Source organism: Mus pahari, chromosome 2 (genome assembly GCF_900095145.1).
Source record: "Mus pahari chromosome 2, PAHARI_EIJ_v1.1, whole genome shotgun sequence".
Classification (NCBI taxonomy): Eukaryota; Metazoa; Chordata; class Mammalia; order Rodentia; family Muridae; genus Mus; species Mus pahari.
This window is the reverse complement of record NC_034591.1, coordinates 12,233,936-12,252,215: the sequence shown is the minus strand read 5'-3', so window position 1 is coordinate 12,252,215 and position 18,280 is coordinate 12,233,936. Positions and strand designations below refer to the sequence as shown.

Here is an 18,280-nt window from a genome sequence, read left to right as displayed (position 1 = left end):
CTGTCCTGGAACTCACTCTGTAGACCAGGCTGGCCTCGAACTCAGAAATCCGCCTGCCTCTGCCTCCCGAGTGCTGGGATTAAAGGCATGCGCCACCACCGCCCATTGACATTTTAGAATATAGAAAATATTTTAAATTTATATACTTAGATTTCTATGAGACAATTTCAGACACTGGCAATTTAACCAACTTAGAGTTTTCAAATAAACAATTTTATCTCTTTCAAAGTTGTATTAATATTTTTAATAAAATTGTGTAATTTAATATGCTATTTATTTCTATTAAACAAGGTTATTAAAACCTATTCAATGTTCAAAATGACCTAAAATCTCAATAAAAATTAAAAATAAAGAGCCTAGTGATTACAAGCTTCTAGAATGAATGAGTTATCAGGACTATTATTACGTTCTTCAAAATACAAAGCAAGGGTAGGTGATAAGGATAAATAATTTGTAAGCTAATTAGTATTTATCTTAATACCTATAAACCAATTGCTTGCATCTACCAATCCCTTTCATCCTTCCTTTGGAAGGAGGACACACGAACTAGAATTGTCTCAGACCTTTAATATGTCGCTTGAGAAACTTGTAATATTGTAATATTTTTGAAAATAGGTACATATACACAAATTTAAGAATGTTTCATTTTTAAATAACATTGTTAATATGGATAAATTTTGATTTTGTATATTGAATTCTGAAACATATATGAATTCATACTAGTCCCTTTAAATAATGCACATTTTACACACACTGGAAAAGGCTTCAAATTGAAGACATGTTTACAAAGGTGTTACTGTAAGTTGAGAAAGAGGATTTTATATGGTGTAGATAATATTAAGGCTAGTACTTTGGAAATATAAATGTTGATATTATTTCCCCAGATGAAATAATGAGATGAAAACCATGCCCAAGCTCTGCGAATACGTGGGCTGAGGCCAGAGCATTTCTAAATATGCCTAATGCTCAGTCTGGAAGCTTCTAGCCTCCAACCTAATCTTCTGCAAGCCTGGACTTTGAAGGCATCAGCTTTCTAGCAATCCTAGTTAGCCATCTGCTAACCTGGGCCTAGAAAGTTTTGACCTCTGAAACTTACTGCTGAATAAGCTCACCTTTTCTAGCTCTTTCTGAACTATGGGTGACTGCTTCAACTCAGCAGTTTTGTCTCAAACTCAGCAAGCTGACTGATTCAAATTGGCTTCTTTCGGTTTATGACTGAATTGGTCTGCTTAGAAAGATTGCCTCTTAACTCCATGGACTGAAATGCTCTGAACTCAACTGCTCTGCTCTGAACTGAACTGAGCATGACTGCACTCAACTGAACTACACCAAACTGAACTGCTCTGAATGGAACTTAGCACAACAGAGCTGAATTGATATGAACTCTCTTCCTCACTCATCTTTAAGAAGCCTTTCTTCCCTGTTCTCCTGAGAGTTGTGTATATCCTATCTCTGACTCATTCTATCAAGTCTTGCTCTGATTTATTACTTTGTCTGCATCTTAACTAGACTTCATTTTCTGGGATTTAAGATGTATACTAAAGGAATGGCTATGTTCTATCAGAGAGATTAAAGGTGTGTATGCCAACCAGAGTAGTTAATTGTGTGCGTCTCCATTCCAGCCAGAAATGTAATGCCTTGGCAAAGCAGTCATGTTGCTGGATTAAAAATCCTCTACATACTTAGTCCAGTGAAGCTTCATATCTATCTCATATGGCACATAACTGTATCTTATGAACAATTTTATAATTTTATTCTGAATTCTATGAAGTTGCCATTATTGTCAACTTTATGTTACTGATGGGCAAACTAAGAAATAGACAGGTACATGATTTAAAGAACTTGAAAGGAACCAAGAGGTAGCCAATAATTCACAAAATTCTGAGAAACCAAATGTAATTTGTGAAATACTTTGCATTTGAAGTCTAAATCACAGAATACTAAAATAGATAAAAAGCCAATCACACAAAAAATATAGCCCCATCTCTTCTTACAATTAATAGAAGAAGGAATGAGCTCCAGAAGCATGAAGGGGAATGGAAAAAGGGAAAAATTAGAGATTATGTTCACATTCCAGTCACTAACAAGTGTATTTTCAGGTGGAACGAAACTTTTCTTACAGGAGAGATACGTTTCAATTAATTTCTATTGTTTAACTTATGAGTAGGTATATGAGCTTGCGCACATGACTTGAGGTGCCTTTGTAAGCATATGCATACTCATAAGGCGCCGGCACAGACTCACCTAACCCTTGGACTTAAGTTACAAGTGACTGTGAGCTCCCAGACATAGATCCTGGGAAATGAACTTGTGATGACAGGAAGAAGAGTAAGAACACTGAATTGCCGAGTCAGTAATCTCTATAGTTCTGAGAGATATAAGTGTTGAACTAAGCTAGCTGCTTAGGTTTTGGTACAAGACTGCAATCCAAGCACTAGGAAAGCTGAGGTTCAATTGTGTTTGATGCAAGCTTGAACTGCCTAGTGAATTCAAAGTCAACCTGAGCTACATAGTAAGACTTAGTCTCACGAATATAAGAATTAGGAATATAGCTCTATGGTAGAGTGTAACCTAGCATATAAATGTTAAAATTGGTGTTCTTAATTTCTTCTATGCAGTTTGACTGACCTCTGCGTCTTCCAGGCAGTTGGACTTTTCTGACACTCCTCTTTGCGGATGCTTGGACACATAGATATCTGATAATAACTCTTAGCAATCTTTACTCTTTATATACTTTTGGCGAGGGAGTAGCCTAGCAATCTGCTCAGTTTCATGAACTTTTTCAAAACTATTTTGAGTTGTCGAATTCTTATATTAATGAGTTTCTCTGCAGTTCTCATGCACCTTGGACCATCATATTATTTCATCTTCCTGTAAACCTCCTGTCTTAAGAAGTGGGGTGGGGGTAGGGATGCAGACCTTTAATACAAGCACTCAGGAGGCAAAGTCAGGTGGACCTGAGTTTCCTCTGAGTTTGAGGTTAGCCTTGTCTACAGAGAAAGTTCTAGGACAGCCAAGGCTATGCAGAAATACTCAAAGAACAGCAGCAACAGCAGCAGCAGCAGCAGCAGCAACAACAACAACAACAACAATAACAGCAAGTTTCCCTTCAAGATGGAAGGTTTTGGGTATTTTTTTGTTTGTTTGTTTTTCTTCATGGAAATAGCTATGTACCACCACCACCAACACACACATATATTGTGCAAAGGGCCACAGAAATTATTTCAGTGGGTGTGCAATTTAAATTTTTCATTTCTTTTGAAGAAAATAATATTCCAATTCTTCTGCAATTATCTGTAACCTTTCCTCCTTTTATCTCATATAAAAGAGAAAAATGTTAGATGATATTAAAATATTTTACTCATTTTGTGGGAATTTCAAACAATGTATTTTTATTTAATCATGCCAACTCCTCCTGTTAACTCCTCAGAGACACACCCCAAACTCCTACCTCTAATTTCAAGTTCCCTTTTTATGTACTTAATAATGTATTGACTCTAATATATACTGTCCACATACTTTGTTATGTGGAGAAATCCAGTGAAATGTGATTCACCTACTTGGAGGCACACCCTTAAAGAAAACTTAACTCTCCCATAAAAGTTAAAACTCTCCATAGCTCCAAGTTAGGGGACAATGTTTAAGAACCACTTCTCCATTAATGCTATAGCATTTAATGGTTTGATCTTATTCAGGTCTTGCGATGGTGACCTCAGCTACTACAAGCTAATTAGTAGAACAGTCACATATTATATCATTAATATTTTTATAAGTAAGTCAAAGAAAATTTCAATATTGTTCACTACAATATATGTAGGACCTACTGCATTGGGACTTTATTTGAGGGCAGGGGTATCAGGCTGAATTCCTGATATAGTGGGAATGAATTGGAATGTACAATTCAGGAGCAGAGTACAGGTCAGTGGATGCAGGGGGAAGTCAGTAGATGAAGGGTGGAGGTCAGTGGATGTAGAATCGAGTTCAATGGACCCAGAGTGGACATTAGTGGGTGCAGAATGGAAATCAGTGCATACAGAATGGAACACGGTGAATGATGGGTGAACATCAGCAGAAACAGAGTAGAGATCAGTTGACAGAGAATGGAATTCAGTGGATTAAGAGTGGACCTCAGTGGATGCAGAGTGGAGGTTAATGAATACAGGGTGGACGTCAGTAGATGAAGATTGGAGGCCAGTGAATGCAGAGTAGAAACCTGTGGATGCAGACATAAATTCAGTGGATGAAAAGTGGACATCAGTGGAGGCAGACTGGAGGTCAGTGAGTGCAAACTTAAGGGCAATAACAGGGACTGGGGTAAGTTTTGGGTAAAGGAGTATAACAGAACTTTGAAGATAGGACAGGGTAATCGGATACCTCTGGAGAATGGTAGGTGGGAGCTACTCAGTCACATATCCAGGATGATCAGATACTGAGGTTGGGTGGTTCATAGTAAGGTGACTAAAGTGTCTGGATTTTACCAGTTAACCCACAAATGATTATAGTAGGTTTAGGAACCTGAGTAAAGCTTGGTCATGAAAGGGATCCTTGTCACACCCCTCAACATAAAATGTGGTATTCATGTCTTTCCCATGAATCATTAAATCTTTTCTTCCTTCCCAGCCAGATAGCTGTGCCTAAGCATGTTTCATAGATAGCTTCTGGAGCCAGTATGTAAATACTATAAAACTTCAAACTGTATACGTGTGTGTATTTAGAGTACACTAATACAACATCCATTTCACAATGTTTCTACATTTTAGGAAGAGTGTCTCATGGCTTCCTGTTTTAACCCAAATAAAAATACAGTAAAAACAACTTGATGAATGTGGGGGGAAAGATTTTAATGAATAACAGCCTGTGATGTTTACTGAGAGACCAAGGCAGCAGATGCTTAGCCTGCCTCACTCTACAAAAGAGGCATGTCCACAGCAGCTTCTGACCTTGCACATGAATAAACAGCAGGGCCCGGTTTGGTTAAACATACAGAGCATGGGTCTTGATCCTTCTCCAGGGATTCATTTGATTCACATTATGTAAGTTCGAAAGACTACAGATTTACCTTGTGTGGATATCTATGTGACTAGATTAACCAATATCCCAGAAGACTTGTGCTATTAGTATTACTTAGTATGATTCTGCAAAACTTCCCTGATAGCACCTGGGAATATTGGAAGTGGTTGATATCAATAGTTCTACAATGCTGCTTCCTCACTGTATCCAAAGTTAAATGGATCCTTGTCAGGACTTAGTAGCATCTCTAACTGGGATGGAGTTACTCTTCTTTTCTGGCTTGGATAAGTAACCAAGGAAGAATCATTCATTTCTTGTTATATGTAAGAAAATGAGACTTGGGAATATGAAAATCTGTATATCATGTTTATGTGTTCCTCAGGGAAAAAACTCTACCTTTACATCTTAACCCCATGTAAAAACAGAATGTAGATTTTCTGTTTTTCATATGGAGTATGAATTTCTTATTGCTTTATATTTTTTAAATATGTGTACATTTTATAAGGCTAATGTCAGTTGGATAATCGTGTAATAAGAAAAAAAGTTTAGTTTTAAAAACTGTAATTACACCATCTTTGAAGATAACAATGTTTGTAGCCAAAAGCTGCTATATAAGAAATGCTAAAAAGAGAAAGACTTCTGTTTTGGAAGACTTTAACTGGTTTATTGATTTTATTTTTTAAAAATAAATATTCTGTATATACTGACTAGAATCAGAAAATAAAGCTCAAATGATATTTTCTCACATGATGAATTTACCTGTTTAGAAAAACACCAGTCTATGCTAGTTACACTGAAATTAAGTTTACAGTTAGGAGGAGGTGCATTTGCCTATTACATGTTATAAGAAAAAAATGGTTAGATAAATATATAAAGTCCAATATTTTTATGACTGTATTACCCAACATCTCTCACACACTTAGTCTCTAGTGGAAAGCTCTAGTTAATGAAAAGCTTATTCAGTCTGTTTTCAGTAATCTCTCTATCGAGAGTATAATATTTCCTAAAAGGAAATAGGAATAATGTGAAATACTAACTTTATTTTCTAAAGGACTAAAATCAAGTAGTATTTTACTCATCTTGTGATGCCAAAGATCAAATGGAGTCGAAAAGAGACTTGTCCTAACACACCACATAAAGTTGTATACAAATCAAAATGGTAGCTGGGTGTGGTGGCACACGCCTTTAATCCCAGCACTCAGGAGGCAGAGGCCGGTGGATTTCTGAGTTTGAGGCCAGCCTGGTCTATAAAGTGAGTTCCAGGACAGTCAGGGCTATGCAGAGAAACCCTGTCTCAAAAACCAAAATAAAATAAATAAATAAATAAATAAATAAAGGAAAATAGATGTATATTTTGTCTATTTAAAAAAATTAGTTTTTAAAATGTTAATTCTACTTTAGGTGTGTATAAAATTAATGAATTGGGAGTCTGTAACTATTGACTTCACTTATAATTCTGAAGCTCTTCCAGTAGTACTTAGTATGAGTAATCAAAATATCATGTTTCTTTTTGAGAATCATGTCCATGTCACAGAGAACCTTATCCAATATTTGTGGAACATGGTATCTGTAAAGGAAACACTTTCTACTAGTTGGAAATACTAACTTCAGAATATTAAAAAGAAAAGTTTCTGACGTGAATGGCTATATTTTTAAATTTCGCTAAATACATATGTGAATTAGATGAATAGGCACTATTTCCATCCATATTATGCTATATATTTATAATGGACCTGATTTTTTGTGTATTAAGAAAGCTATTTTAGCCGGGCAGTGTTGGGCTCATGCCTTTAATCCCAGCACTTGGGAGGCAGAGGCAGGCAGATTTCTGAGTTCAAGGCCAGCCTGGTCTATAGAGTGAGTTCCAGGACAGCCAGGCCTATGCAGAGAAACCCTGTCTCGAAAAACAGGCCTCCACAGATAAATATTGAAATTATCCCATGCATTTTATCAGATCACCACAGATTAAGGCTGATCTTCAATAACAGCATAAAAAATAGAAAGACAACACTCACGTGGAAACTGAACAACACTCTTCTCAATGATAACTTGGTCAAGGATGAAATAAAGAAAGAAATTAAATACTTTTTAGAGTTTAATGAAAATGAAGCCACAACATACCCAAACTTATGGGACACAATGAAGGCANTCCTAAGAGGAAAANTNATAGCCCTGNNTGCCTCCAAAAAGAAACTAGAGAGAGCANATACTAGNAACCTGACAGAACACCTCGAAGCCCTAGAACTAAAGGAAGCAAATTCACTCAAGAGGAATAGACAGCAGGAAATAATGAAACTTAGGGCTGAAATCAACCAAGTTGAAACAAAAAGAACTATTCAAAGAATCAACCAAACCAGGAGCTGGTTCTTTGAGAAAATCAACAAGATNGATAAACCCTTAGCCAGACTAACGAGAGGGCACAGGGACAGTATTCTAATTAACAAAATCAGAAATGAAAAGGGAGACATAACAACAGATCCTGAGGAAATCCAAAACATCATCAGATCCTACTACAAAAGGTTATACTCAACAAAACTGGAAAACCTGGATGAAATGGACAAATTCCTAGACAGATACCAGGTACCAAAGTTAAATCAGGATCAGATTAACTAAATTAGAGAAACAACACCCTTCACAATAGTCACAAATAATATAAAATAACTTGGTGTGACTCTAACTAAGGAAGTAAAAGATCTGTATGATAAGAACTTCAAATCCCTAAGGAAAGACATTGAAGAAGATCTCAGAAGATGGAAAGATCTCCCATGCTCATGGATTGGCAGGATTAACATAGTCAAAATGGCCATCCTGTCAAAAGCAATCTACAGATTCAATGCAATCCCCATCAAAATTCCAACCCAATTCTTCACAGAGTTAGAAGGGGCTATTTGCAAATTCATCTGGAATAATAAAAAATCTAGGATAGCAAAAACCATTCTCAACAAAGTTTGCAAGATCAAGGGGCCTCTCTTCCCAATGATGGCCAACTAGGCCATCTTCTGCTACATATGCAGCTAGAGACACAAGCTCTGTGGGTACTGGTTAGTTCATATTGATGTTCCACCTATAGGGTTGCAGACCCCTTCAGCTCCTTGGCTACTTTCTCTAGCTCCTCCATTGGGAGCCCCGAGTTCCATCCAAGAGCTGACTGTGAGCATCCACTTCTGTGTTTGCCAGGCACTGGCATAGCCTCACAAGGGACTGCTATATCATGGTCCTTTCAGCAAAATCTTGCTGGCGTATGCAATAGTGTCTACGTTTGGTAGCTGATTATGGGATGGATCCCTGGGTGTGGCAGTCTCTGGATGGTCCATCCTTTTGTCTCAGCTCCAAACTTTTTCTCTGTAACTCCTTCCATGGGTCTTTTGTTCCCAATTCTAAGAAGGAGCGAAGTGTCCACACTTTGTTCTTCTTGAGTTTCATGTGTTTTGCAAATTGTATCTTGGGTATTCTAAGTTTCTGGGCTAATATCCACTTATCAGTGAACCTAACCCTCAAGAGACTGGATGCCCCACGGAGTTTAAAGGTCAGCTGGGGAGTGGGGCGGAATCATCCATGTGGAGACAGGGGTTGGGGAGGAAGTATGGGATCTGGAACAATGGGAGGGTGAATGGTGGGGTTAGGTGCATCATCTCTGAATGAACACAAACGCAGAAGTCCTCCAATGTATGTTTGTTGGGAGCCTTGTATCAACTGCTGCCTGGTTGGTGGTCCAATGCCTGAGAGACCTTTGGGGTTCAGATTGAGACTACTGGTCCTCCTACATGGTTGCCATTCTCCTCAGTTTCTTTCAGCCTTTCCCTAATTAAACCACAGGAGTCACTGCTTCTGTTCGTTGGTTGGGTGCAAATATTTGCATCTGACTCTTTCAGCTGTTTGTTGGGTCTTCCTGAGTGCGGTCATGTTAAGTCCCATTTTGTGAGCACTCCACAGCCTCAGTAATAGTGTCAGACCTTGTGACCTCCCCTTGAGCTGGATCCCACTTTAGGCCTGTTGCTGGACCTTCTTTTCCTCAGGCTCCTCTCCATTTCCATCCCTGTAATTCTTTCAGAAAGGAACAATTATGGGTCAGAGTTTTGACTGTGGGACGGCCCCCCGCCCTCATTTGATGCCCTGTCTTCCTGGTGGAGGTGGGCTCTATAAGTTAAGTTGCCTCTCCCTATTGTTGGGCATTTCATGTAAGGTCCCTCCCTTTGAGTCCTGAGAGTCTCCCACCTTCCAGGTCACTGGTGTATTCTGTAGGGAAACCCACCCTCTTACCTCCAGATTTTGCCTGTTTCCATTCTTTCTGCTGGCCCTCAGGCTTCAGTCCTTTTCCCTCACCCAATACTAGATCAGGCTCTGCTCTTCCTACCCCACCCCAACACTTCCTGTCCACTTTCCCTCCCAGACCCCTCCCTCCCTCCCCACTTGTGATTGCTTTCTTCTCCCTCCCAAGTGGAACTGGGGCAATTCAGCTTGTTCTTTTTTAGTTCTGTGGACTGTATCTTGGGTATTCTGTACTTTTTTATTTTTATTTTTACTTTTGGCTAATATCAATCACTTATTAGTGAGTACATACCATGCATGTCCTTTAGGGCCTGAATTATCTCACACAGGATGATATTTTCTAGTACCATCCATTTGCCTGCAAAACACAGGATGTCCTCATTCTTATATCTGAGTGGTATTCAATTGTGTAAATACACCACATTTTCTGTATCCATTCTTCAATCATGGGACATCTGGGTGGTTTCCACCTTCTGGCTATCACAAATAAGTCCATTATGAACATCATGGAACATGTGCCCCTGTGTCATGGTGAGGTATTTTACAATTATACCAAGAATAGTATAGCTGGGTCTTCAGTTAGATCTATTTCCAATTTTATGAGGAACCTCCAGATAAATTTTCAGAGTGGTTGTACCAGTTTATAATCCCATCAGCAATGGAAGAATGTTCCTCTTTCTCCACATCCTTTCCAACATGTGTTGTCCTCTGAGGTTTTGATCTTAGCCATTCTGATTGGTGTCAGGTGGAATTTCTATGATCACTAAGGACTTTCAACATTTCTTTAGGTGCTTCTCAGCCATTCAAGATTCCTCAGTTGTGAAATCTTGGTTTAGCTCTATATGCCATTTTTTGATTGGGTTGTTTTGTTTTTTGGTGGTTAGCTTCTTGAGTTCTTCATGTATTTTGGATATTAGCCCTCTGTCGGATGTGAGGTTAGTGAAGATTATTTTTCCCAATCGGTAGGTTGCTGATTTGTCTTCTTAACTATGTCCTTTGCCTTACAGAAGCTTTCCAGTTTCATTAGGTCCCACTTATCAATTCTTGATCTTAGAGCCTGAGCCATTAGAGTTGTGTTTAGGAAATTTTCCACTGTGCCAATGAATTCAAGGCTCTTTCCCACTTTCTCTTTGATTACATTCAATGTATCTGGTGTTAAGTTGAGGTTGTGATCCACTTGGACTTGAGCTTTGTGCAAGGTGGCAAATAAGGGTCTATTTTATTTTCATTTTTCTACATAGAGTTAGACCAGCACTATTTATTGAATATGCTTTCTTTTTTTCCATTGTATATTTTTGGTTTCTTTTTCAAAGACCAAGTGTCATTAAGTGTGTGGTTTTATTTCTGGGTCTTCAATTCTAATTGATCAATGTATCTGTTTCTGTACCAATACTATGGAGTTTTGTATCATTATTGTTTTGTAGAATAGCTTAAGGTCAGGGATGGTGACACCCCCAGAAGTAATATATTGTTAAGAATTGTTTTCTATGTCCTGGGATTTTTGCTTTTCCAGATGAATTTGAGAAGTGCTCTTTCCATGTCTTTGAAGAATTGTGTTGTGATTTTTGATGGGGATTATGATGAAACTGTAGATTCCCTTTAGTAGGATAACCATTTTTTAATTTGTTAGTTCTGCCTGAGCATGGGAGATCTCTGTATTTTCTGAGATCTTTTTCAATTTCTTTCTTGAGACACTTGCAGTTATTGTTACACAGATATTTCACTTGTTTAGTTATAGTTACTCCCAAGATATTTTATATTACTTGTGGCTCTTGTGAAGGGAGTTGGAACCTCACTTAATGAGAAATAATTTTATGTCTATTTGTAGCAATAAAGTCAAAATAAATTGGGGATGAACAAAAGAAGTTATGTACTGTAAGTTAATGTACATATACTTTGCAGTTCTAAAGAAAAAAGGCAAAATTAACTGAACATCCCTTACCCTTTATTAATATGAAGAATGAATTGACTATAAAATAATATATCTTTTAGAAAATTTTATATGCTATTGACTGCAAGAAAAATTGTGTAAATTTTGACCAGTTTTACTTTTGAAAATATCTGTATAGAGGGCTTTCAACTATTTAAGTATGAAAATATATTTTACCAACAGAAGAGTACTTGGGAGAGAATGATAAGTTCTTTATAATAGACAAGAATTGGTAGTTGAGACCTTCAATGTAGGGTGTGTTTCAGTGTTGTTTTCTGAATCAGGGTCTCATGTATTACATGTTATCCTCTACCTGGCTATAGTCATTTTGTACCATGTTTGTCACCTATTTCATATTGTTTTTGTAATATGCCTGGTAATTTTTAACACAGAAAAATAACTTGACTCAGAGCAAGGTAGATTATGGTGATCACATCCTGTTATGTTCTCTATGGTGTTTGTTAATCTTACAGTATTCCAAAAAGCTTTACGTAGGGCCCATCAAGTTAAGGGTCAATATGCATTGTTAAATCAAAAGTGGCCTGACCAGAACTGACCACTGGATAATAATTCTTGAAACATCATATGAGCTGATTGTGGCTTTTTTATTTTTATTTCTATTTTTATTTTTTGCTTTGTTTTATTTTTCCTTTATGACGAACATGTTGACAAAAATGTTTGGGGCCATGGCTTAGCTCCCAAAATCTGAGCTGTGGTTTTGATCAATCAGTATTAGGATGTGCATTCAATAAACCATCCCTGTTTGACTGAGATAGGTGATTGTGTGGTTTGGGAGGCAAGTCAGTAACCTGAATGCAAGATGCTAGTCCCTTGATCTGTCAACTGAGTTATGACTATAATATTGTCCTATACCCTCTTCCAGCCCCCTCCACCTCTGTTGACTATTTTATTATATAATTTTTAGAGAGGATCTCATGGGATAGCTCACAGAGGCCTGTGGATAATCCTACTTTGGAGACTTTGGTGCAGAGAGGAGAGCCCTACACTCAGCTGAGGGCTTTTCCATTGGTGCCTCCAATATTTCAGTTCCTTCTGCCAACAGATCTCCAGACTGGTGTCAGCACCTTGATGACTGCAACTCTTTCTTTTAAGGCATTTCTTTTTCTTTAAGGCATTTGAAGGGTAACATTCAAATGCTAAGCACAAGGTTTCTTGAATGTACCCCCTAACACATACCCACACTGCAACCTGCCCTGCAGGCTCTTCTGGATGTGATTTCAAGCACATATATATACATGATGAGACAAGAGATATTTATTCCTCCACATTCATCCTCATGTGATTTCTCAGTATGTTTTAATGATTCATATTGCTGAATTAGGAAAATTTGAGGTAGGATGACACACTTCTGGTCAGGGTTTGAAAGGAAACACTCAGTTAAATATATAGGAGTTACTTAGGTGTTTCCAATCAAGTCTAGAGCAAACTCTGGCTTTGGAAAGAGGAGGTCCCCTACGCCTATGCCCAGGAAAGTCTCCTGGAAATGGCACCTCAGCTTCCTGTCAGTAGAGGGAGAATGTTAGTAGGGAGGCAGAGGCTGTTTCCATGACTCCAGCAGCCCCTTCTTTGGACAGTCTATTGTATCCTAGAGAGCACTTGGTATCCCCTGTGATGCCACCCGTGTTGTAGTAACAAAGAGCTCTAAGGTCTCTCAGTCAGTGTCTACAGGATACACTGATAGGCATGTTTGCCCGACTCAGCAATCATTTTCGGAGAGCCAATGTGGATGGGAGAGAGACTAGAGAGAGGAGGAAGGATGCTGGCCTTCCATCTGAGAGTAATGAAGGATGAAGTAGGTGGTCTTGGAGAACGTGGAGTAAGTCCTGGGAAGTGGATGATGCGCTTCCTCACAGGCTTGCCTGAGTTGGCCTTTCTAGCAATGGAGCACAGGAACTGGAGCCTCTGAGTAGCAAATGGATTTCCATGATTATCACAATCGCTGAAAGGCAATGATTCAGAACATTAGTTTCTCCATGCCCAAAGACGGGCAATGGCAAGGTCAAAGCTGTTATTCTAGGAACTCCAAGCCCTTACTTTTACTGGGCATTGGGGGTGTTCCATGGGAACATAATGAGACCATCAGGAGTCATGGATGGTCTAATCAGTATTAATTTAGAGCAGGGCATCACTGCACTTCACTCTCGTGGCTTCTTTTAGCTTCAGTAGCTATCTGACAGTGGTACTATGGAGAGACTTGTGCTCCTGACCATGACTTAGGCTCTCAGAACTCCCCTGATCTCCTCTCCCTCAAAATGTCCACTTTAGCTTTAACACCAGTTGTGGGTGGCAAAAATTTATGTACTGTAAGCAAACACTTGTTACAGATGATGCACACAGAAAGAGACTGGATCCTATTGCTACTTCTGGGGTGTTTGATTTTATTTTTTTTTCGAGACAGGATTTCTCTGTGTAGCCTTGATTGTCCTGGAACTCACTTTGTAGACCAGGCTGGCCTCGAACTCAGAAATCCTCCTGCCTCTGCCTCCCAAGTGCTGGGATTAAAGGCATGTGCCATCACCAACCTGCCAGGTGTTTGATCTTTAAGGGCAATTGATCAGAGTGTTGACTGTGTTTTCCCCCTGCGTGATTTTTAATCCAAAGTCTTGGGCCTAGAGTAACAGAATAGGAGCTCTGAGCATCTTCTAATACTCAAGTGGATGGTGAATTTATCATCTGACTTCTAAAACCACAGGACATATTGCACCCTGTGCAGTTGACTATAATCTTGGAGAAGCTATCTCTGTGGTCATCATAAGCATGTGTATGGGACAGGAAACACCTGGCTACTTACATCTCCTGGTCTCTCTAGTGTGATGGGAGAGCTGAGATTTCACTGAGGAGGCATCTTAAGCCGGAACCAAACTCTTGGTGGTGTCACTGGGTTCCAGGCATGCTCTCCTTCCGTTTGGACCTCAGGGTGTTCTGTCTATACTCTATTAATTCTCATCATGCAAGTCACTTGTGTTCTTGTACCTACAGAGGCTGGCAGACAGACATCATCTGAAACTGTCTTAAGCAAGAGGCAGGACACGAAGGAAGAGAAGAGGCTGATCACAGAGCTGCTGCTCATTACACAGAAGAGAAATGAGCTGAGAGATCCCCTGATATATGCCCAGAGGGGTCCATGAACAAGCGGTATGTATTGCTCAAATCCCTGTGGTGTCAGTCTGGGGTCTGAAATGCCTCCCTCATCTTATCCTTTTAAGGTGGTAGGTTCTAGAAACTTTTACCTCCTGAACATCCCTGTGCCCAACCTCATGTCACTAAATGCTTCTGCGAGGAGAGGTAGAACCTGAATCTTGGTCAGGAGTTAGATGGGAAATGGACTGTTCTGCTTCCTGAAATGTTGAACTTGTGGTCTGAGTGAAGAATTCAGGGCTATCGGCAGTGGAGAGTGAGTATCCAGCATGCATCTGGAAAGCCATTGACTGGTGGTGTAATTTTGTGGTGAGTCTTTGTACTTGCCTGACAGTTGACCAAGTGCTGGAAAGTCCTGGAGGCAGCTGGAAGGGCCTGGTCCTACTTGGTTCTTAGTGCTTTACCAGAAGGCCTGAGACTCATGCCTGTTCCTCTATGTCTGTGCACCTTATACTCTGAAAGAGCAATGTTGCATGCGTTTCTTCTGATACTCATTGGGCTTTCTCTGTTTCTCTCTTTCTCCCCTGTCTTTGTCTCTGTCACTGCCTCTGTCTCTCTCTCTCTGTCTCTCTTTATCTCTCTCATTCTCTGATTCTGTTTTCATTTTTCTTTGTGTGTGTGTCCAAGTTTTGTGAGTCTGTGTATGTGCACATGCACATACATGTGCATATATTTTGTAGGTTTATATTTCTCTCCACACTTTGGAATCTAGGGGGTTGTGTTTTGGCCTAATGGTTTACCTGTATAACAGTTTCAAGGTGATGTGAGTGATATCTGGTCTCATCTTCTAGAAGTTTGTGTAATGTCTGCCTCTATACTATTAGTTATCCAGGATTTAGAATCCCTGCTAAGAAAATAGGAAAAATATAATCATAGGTTTCTGATGGGCAAAGACCTGTGGCCTAGGCTCTTAAGAGCATAACTGTTAGACTGCCCCTCCAGACCTACTGAGTTATCACAGGGGGGCAGGGCATTCTCCACCTGGATGTTTAGCTTCTGCTGTCCTGGGGACAGAAAAACAAGTTTCCAAAGCTGAAGATCCCAGTATGCAGAATCCAGAAAGTGGCCTTCCTGGGGGTAGTCCAGGACCCAGCCTGTGTTTATGCATTCCTAAAAGCCCATGTTCATGAAGTTCTATCTTCCTGGGAACAGGCCCTAACACAGGCCAAATCCACGCCATGAAAAACTGAAGGTAAAAGGGATGGAGGTCATGTCATTTCCACACAACTTTGAGATCAAAAACATTGAGACCTGCAAGCACGACCAGGAGCTCAAGAAGGAGATTAACTTTCATTGGCAAGTACAGATCAGGGAAGCCACTAGTTGTGGAATGGCCATTTCTGCCTGATTCTGCACTGAAGAGTCTACAAATGTGGTTCTATCCCTTCTGCTTTTAGGCCATCAGTGTGCCTTGGGCATTTTGGATTCAGTTTTCATAAGTCTCTAAGAGACTCTTACCCATCCCCGTGTTGTCCAGGCATCCTCAGGAGCTGCTATATAGAAAAGTGATTCAGGTCAAGAGAGAGTTATTATGCAGTATTGTGCCTCTGGGATACAGGCAGGGTTTTACAGAGCTGAGTGTGATGGAACACACGGAGAGAATGCCCCCCCCCCTTTATTTATCCTACCTTGAGGATATTTGCCCCCAACATCAACTAATTGATGTTGCTCCAATGCATTGGGATGTCATGGATAGATGGAGATCCCACTTTCTTTTGGAGAGACATGGACCCTTATTAGTGTTTGGGCTGCAGCAGTCATTTATTCTTCCCTGAATTGGTGGTTTGCTGTTTGTGCAGCAGTCATGGGTGTATTGAGATATATTGTATTAGGTCTTCATGGGAACCTGGGTCCCGGTAGGCTTAATGCGACCTTTAAGTAGGAACGGGAGGAATAGGCTACAGGATCTTACTATGCATAGTGTATTTCCAGCAATTTGCACAGCCAGTTCCTAATGGAGAAGAATCTTATGAAGAAGTTGGTCATCCTGAAGCAGTAGAGCAAGGAAGTGCAGGCCCTCATACAACAATACTTGCTTGACTTGAACCTGAATGGTAAAGATGAACATGAGAAGACCAGCAACCTCCACAACCAACAACATCAAGTAAGGACAAGCAGCTCAGTCAGGCTAATACTGTCTGACACCATTTGCCCACTACATCCATCTTTGCTTTCCCCTACCACCTTTCTAATCTACATTCCCAACCAGTCATCTACTTCATGGAGTATAGTTGTCTGTGCATAAGCATTCTGGAAGTAAGCCTCCTGTGAGATACTGAATTATTGGCAGGTACACCTTGCTGCTCTGCTTGAAGCTGCAGTCCAATAATGGTGTAACTGATGAAAAACATATTACATTCCTGCATGTCCTCATGATAGATAGGATGCTATGCAGAGCTTTGAGAAACTTCTAGGTCCTGTGACAAGAGTCATGGAGGGGATATGTGCCTTCCCATGTGGGAAGTACCTTGAATGGATAAAAGCCTAAACCAAATATCAAGAGCACTCTCATTGTCATTGATCGGGGTGGCATGTGTCCTTCTCCTTTTTTTCCTGCAAACCAATGAGATCTCTTCCCATTGCCCAGTTCTTGGTTTACACTGATAGAAGTCTGAGTGGAAGCTTGTCAGTCCATGTATTTGTGAGTGTTGCTGGATATTTTGCCCTGCCTTCAGTTATAGCAGCAATGATTTCAGTTAAAAGATCAATATTGACTGTCCATTTGTGTTGGGAGGCAGAAGCCTGACAGCTGACATTTAGGTCACCACCAAGTTTGTGTCTTAATAACTGCCTTCCTCTCCCAGGTCTCAGAAACTGCAACAGAGCTGGGATTGGCCACAGTCCGAGAAGAGAGCATCCTGCAGAATGAGTTGCCATCCCAGGAGCCCCATGCTGAGCACCATCCCCAGCATCCGCAATCTTCCTTGGATGGATCTTCTTCCATATAGTTCATTTCCTTAGGGTGAATAGGCCCTAACTATAAAGCCAGCTAGACAGTCTGGCTGATTCAGGGCCTTATTTCCCTTCTGGTTCTGACAAAACTCTTTGAAAGAAAACTGAGGTGACTGCCCTGCCACTGAGTGTCCAAGAGAAAAAACAGGCTGTAGGTCTGCGCTGCTAAATTTGCAGTGAGCGAATGTTGCTTCTAATGGTTTTCTGTTAGAGTTTTGGTTGAAGTTCTGTTTTTCCTTTTTTTGCTATTCGTTATGTTATTGGGATATTATATGTTTGTGTTATCGCTTTTAATTTTTATAATGCTTTTTACTGTTTATTTTAACTATCATTTTAAGGCCCTTTTTAAAAATTATTTCTTATGAATAAAAAATTTATTTGTAACTCTTAACTCTTCTTAAATTTTATTTATCTTTTTTTTTACATGCTAAATTTCATTCCCCTCCTGGCCCACCCTCTGACTGTTCTACATCTAATACCTACCACGCCCCTGTCTCTACAAGGATGTCCCCACCCCTTACCCGACTCCCAACAAGCCACCACTCCAACAAACCTCACCAGTCCCTGGGGTCTCTTAAAGGTTAGTTGTGTCTTCTGTGACTGCACTCAGACCTGGTGGTCCTCTGCTGTATGTGAGTTGGGGGCCTCATATCAGCTAGTATATGCTGCCTGGTTGGTGGTCCAGTGTCTGAGAGATCTCAGGGTTCCAGGTTAATTGAGACTGCTGTTCCTCTTACAGGGTAACCCTCCTCCTCAGCTTCTTCCAGCTTTTTCCTAATTCATCCACAGGGGTCAACAGCTTATGTCTAATGGTTGGATGTAAATATCTGCGCCCGACTCTTTCAGCTGCTTTTTTTCATTCTTTTGGTGCCCATTCATGACAGGCCCCTTTTTGTGGATCTTAGTAATAATGTCAGGTCTTGGGGTGTCTCCTTGAGATGTATCCTACTTTGGGCTTGT

General features: G+C 40.0%; 1 pseudogene; it reads left to right on the top strand.

Annotated features, from left to right (window-relative positions):
* LOC110316154 overlaps positions 1–17,316 on the top strand; it is a 26,715-nt pseudogene extending 9,399 nt beyond the window's left edge.
* Positions 17,317–18,280: the final 964 nt, after the last annotated feature.